The sequence below is a fragment of the Myotis brandtii genome, unplaced genomic scaffold (assembly GCF_000412655.1).
Source record: "Myotis brandtii unplaced genomic scaffold, ASM41265v1 scaffold393, whole genome shotgun sequence".
Taxonomy (NCBI): Eukaryota; Metazoa; Chordata; class Mammalia; order Chiroptera; family Vespertilionidae; genus Myotis; species Myotis brandtii.
Genome location: NW_005365070.1, coordinates 1,097,715 through 1,102,305, shown reverse-complemented (window position 1 = coordinate 1,102,305; position 4,591 = coordinate 1,097,715). Strand labels below are relative to the sequence as shown.

Here is a 4,591-nt window from a genome sequence, read left to right as displayed (position 1 = left end):
GTTTCCATTGCTGATAATTCATTGTTGGTGTATAAAATTGCAACTGAGTCTTTATCTAGGAATCCAAGATGGCAGCAGAGTAAATGGAAAATAGATTCACCTCCTCCCAGGACCAAACTAGAATTACAACCAAATTATATAACAATCATCCTAAATAACCAACTGAAGACTACCTTAAGAGCAGTTTTATATTCAAGGATTTACAGAAGAAGCCACATTGAGACTGGTAGGAATGGTAGAGATGTGAAAAAGGCTGTCCCCAATCCCAGGGGTGGCAACTGTGAATCTGGCAGGATATCTCACCTGCGGTTAATTCCCCCTGAGAAGCATGGAGTCTCAACCCCAAGCTGGGCATCCAGCACAGATCCAGGAAAAGGCACCCGCAAAATATCTGGTTGTGAAAATCAGTGGGAGAGACAGAAGTTTGCTAGAGACACAGGCACCTTTTTAAAAGGCTAATAAACAAATTTTCATTCATAGCCACTTACTCTGGCAGAGGGAGAGAGGAGAAGACTACAGTTGTGTGAGGAGAGTCTGGGGAGAGAGTGGAAAAGACAGCCACATGGATCCCTGTGCTGAGTCATTCTCCCATACTGCAGACACCATCTTTCTTGGGTGGAGCATTCCCTTTCCTGTGGCATCATCCAGGGGGAAAGTAAGAGCCCCACCCTTTGGAATCCTTCTTCCATGTAGATGTCTGGGCAGACTGAGGAGGTGTCAGTTACTGAGTTTTGTGGCTTTGGGGTGGAGCCATTCCCCCAATTTTCCATAAATCTGACTGACAATTCCCCTCCTCAGGGGAGATCTATTAGAATCACCCTCCAGGCTTCAGGAAGACCCACCTGCGAACCCCAAATGCCCCACCCTTCAGACTCCTAGTGGTTTCGCCCTGCCAAGGTTGGAACAAAATTCGGGACAAACTGAGCTGTGAGGCTCTGGAGGAGAGGCCACAAACACCCACCTTCCCCAAAGCCTGACCAGCACCTATCCTCATAGGAGATCCACTACCCCCATCTTTCTGATACCTGGCAACCCCACCCTGCTAAGTTCAGGCTCCTTTTGGCAGAATCTGGGACAGACTGAGTTTTGTTGCTCTAGGACAGGAACCATTTTCCCCTTGCACACTTGAATGTAACAGAGCCCTGTAAACATAGGGCCAAATCTTGATCTGTTTGGGCTTGATAAACTCTGCTGGCCTCTCCCCAATAACTCCCTGAGACCCTGTCCTAACATATATGTATGCAAGCACCCAGCTGGTGGCAGCTAGATTTGGTATACCTGGGGATATTTGCTGAGTGGCCTCAGACACAGCACTGGAATCAAATTTGAACCTGCATTAAACTGGTGAACACCACTGGCCCCTACCTAGTGACTCACTGTGAACCTATCTCATCGAACTCAAGTACCACCAGAGTTACTTTCAGGGACTGAGCCTAACAGGCAGCCAGCAGGCAAAGGCAGGTGGAGGCGGATCTTGGGACACCTTAAGACATTTGTTGACTTGACTCCAAGCTTGTTACTGGTGCAAGCCAGCCTTGGTGTGCAGCTCAGTCCTTTCTGTGTGTAGGTAGGCCCAGCAGAGGCAGCCACAAACTGTGGATTGCTTGTAGTTCCAAACAAGTTGCCCAGGGATAGTCACAGGCAGCATCTGACATTGACCTGCATCAGAGTCTTTCCCAAGAGGCCCATAACCAACATGCCAATTGGCCAGCTTCAGATAACATCAGAGCGGGATCCAATTAGCTTCATGAGTGGCATATCCAAAGGGCGATCTTGACAGGCACCAGACCCTGCTGAGGCAAATTCTGCTTAGTGTGGTTAGCACCTGCATAGCAGCTTGCAGGCCATGAGCCAAAGTCTGCCAGCATGAAGGTCAATCCCACACACAAACAGGCCAATAGCAATCAAGACTCAATTACAACAGGAGGGACCACATAACTAATACAGGGACATTCCTAGAGCACCCAGCTCAGGTGATCAAAAAGACTGCACCACTGGACCCCACAGAATAGTTACTACATAAGGCCACACCATGAACCTGGGAGTTCTAGTAAATCTACTTAATACATAGGAACAATCACAAAGAGGCAGCTAAAATGTTGAAACCAAAAAACAGGCCCCATATGAAAGAACAGGAGAAATTTCCAGATAAAGAGCTAAATGAAATGGGGGCAAGTAATTTATTAGATATAGAGTTCAAAATAATGATTATAAGGATGCTCAACAGCATGAAAAAGGACATAGAAACCATGAAAATGTACTAGTTGGAAATGAAGAATGCAGTATCTGAAATGAAGAATACATTGAAAGGACTAAACAGTAGATTAGAAGAAGCAAAAGATCAAATAAGCAATTTGGAAGACAAGGTAGAAAAGAACACCCAAACAGAGCAGCAAAAAGAAAAAAGAATTTAAATGAGGATAGCCCAGCTGGTGTGGCTCAGTGGTTGAGCATCAACCTATGGGCCAGGAGGTCACAGTTTAGTTCAGGGTAGGTGCATATGCCCAGATTGCAGGCTTGATCCCCAGTAGGGGGCATGCAGGGGGCAGCTGACCAATGATTCTCTCTCAGCATTGATGTTTCTATCTCTCTCTACCTCTCCCTTCCTCTCTCTGAAATCAATAAAAAATATTTTTTTAAAAATGAGGATAGCTTAAGGTACCTTTGGGACAACATGAAGCATAACAACATCCATATCACAAGGGTACCAAAATGAGAAGAGTAAGAGCAAGAGATTGAGACCCACCGTGAAGAAATAATGACCAAAAACTTCTCTAACCTAGTGAAGGAAAAATACACAGTAGTTGAGGAAGTGCAGAGAGTCTCAAACAAGATGAAACCAAAGAGGCCCACACCAAGACACATCATAATTAAAATGGCAAAGGTTAAAGACAGAAAGAACCTTAAAAGCAGCAAGAGAAAAACAGTTAGTTACATACAAGGGAGCACCCATAAGAGTCTCAGCTAATTTATCAACAGAAACATTTCTGGACACAGGGAATTGTCATGCAATATTCAAAATGATGAAAAGTAATGGCCTACAACCAAGACTACTTTAATCACCAAAGTGAGCATTTAAAATTGAGAAGAAATAAAGGACTTCCTAGACAAGAAAAAACTGAAGGAGTTTGTTACCATCAAACAAGTATTACAAGGTATGTTGAAGGGCCTGCTTTAAGAAGGTGAAGAAGAAAAAATCAACAACAAAATATAGTTAAAAGAATAAAACAATCCTATCTAATAATAGACAAACATGGTAATTGACCATACCTTCCTTACACCTCCCATTGGCTAATCAGCGTGATATGCAAATTAACCGCCAACAAAGATGGTGGCTAATTTGCATACTGCAGGCAGGGCGGGAAAGCGTCATCCCCCCTGCCCTGCCGCCATCTGGGCCTGCTATCTGCAACCCGGGGTGGTGGGCGTCTGTGTGCGACCCGACCCGGGGCGGTGCCCCAACTCCCGGATCGGCCCTGCTGTGTGCGCAACCCAGGGAGGTGGGGCAGGCACCGAGGGATCGAGCCTGCCATCTGCCACCTGGGGAGTGGGCCTAAGCCAGCAGGTGGTTATCTCCCGAGGGGTCGCAGACTGTGAGAGGGCACAAGTGGGGCTGAGGGACACCCCCCCACCCCCTCCCCCGCCCGTGCACAAATTTTTGTGCACCGGGCCTCTAGTAAATACATACCTATCAATAATCACTTTAAATGCCAATGGATTAAGTGTTTCAGTTAAAAGTCATAAGGTAGCTGAATTGATAAGAAAACCAGACCCATATATATGCTGTCTACAAGAGACCCAATTCAGAACAAAAAATACACACAGACTAAAAATAAAAGGATGGAAAAAGATATTTCATGTAAATGGAAATGAAAAAAAGCTGAAGTAGCATTACTTACATCTGACAAATTAGACTTTAAAACAAAGGCTACGGTAAAAGACAAAGGACAGAACGTAATGATAAAGGGAGCAATCTAAAAAGAGGATATAAACCTTGTAAACATTTATGCACCTAACATAGGAGCAATTAATTATGTAAAGCAAATACTGATGGATATAAAGGGAGAGATTGATATTAACACAGTCATAGTAGGGGATTTTAACACCCCGTTGACATCAATGAATATATCTTACAGACAGAAAATCAACAAGGAAACTGTGGCCTTAAATGACACACTAGATAAAATTGATTTAATTTATATCTTCAGAGCATTTCACCCCAAAGCAGCAGAATATAAATTATTTTCAAGTGTACATGGAACATTTTCTAGACTAGACCATATGTTAGGGCACAAATCCCCTAAATTTAAGAAGATTGAAATCATATCAAGAATCTTTTCTGACCATAATGACATGAAACTAGAAATCAATCACAAGAAGAAAGAACCTGAAAAACATACAAACACATGGAAGCTAAATAGCATGTTACTAAACAAAGAATGTGTTAACAACGAGATCAAGGAAGATAAAAAATATATCTGAAACAAATGAAAATAAGAACACAACAAACCAAAATATATGGGACATCTTGAAAGCAGTCCTAAGAAGAAAATTCAAAGCATTACAGGCCTATCTCAAGAAACAAAAAAAT

The 4,591-nt window shown here is 43.3% G+C and overlaps 1 long non-coding RNA gene across 1 annotated transcript in view; it reads left to right on the top strand.

The window, feature by feature from the left end:
• LOC106727235 overlaps positions 1-3,192 on the top strand; it is a 10,904-nt gene extending 7,712 nt beyond the window's left edge. The window contains exon 3 of the long non-coding RNA XR_001363402.1: positions 3,108-3,192. This is a non-coding gene — a long non-coding RNA (uncharacterized LOC106727235). The remainder of the gene's footprint in view (positions 1-3,107) is intronic.
• The last annotated feature ends 1,399 nt before the right edge of the window (positions 3,193-4,591 follow it).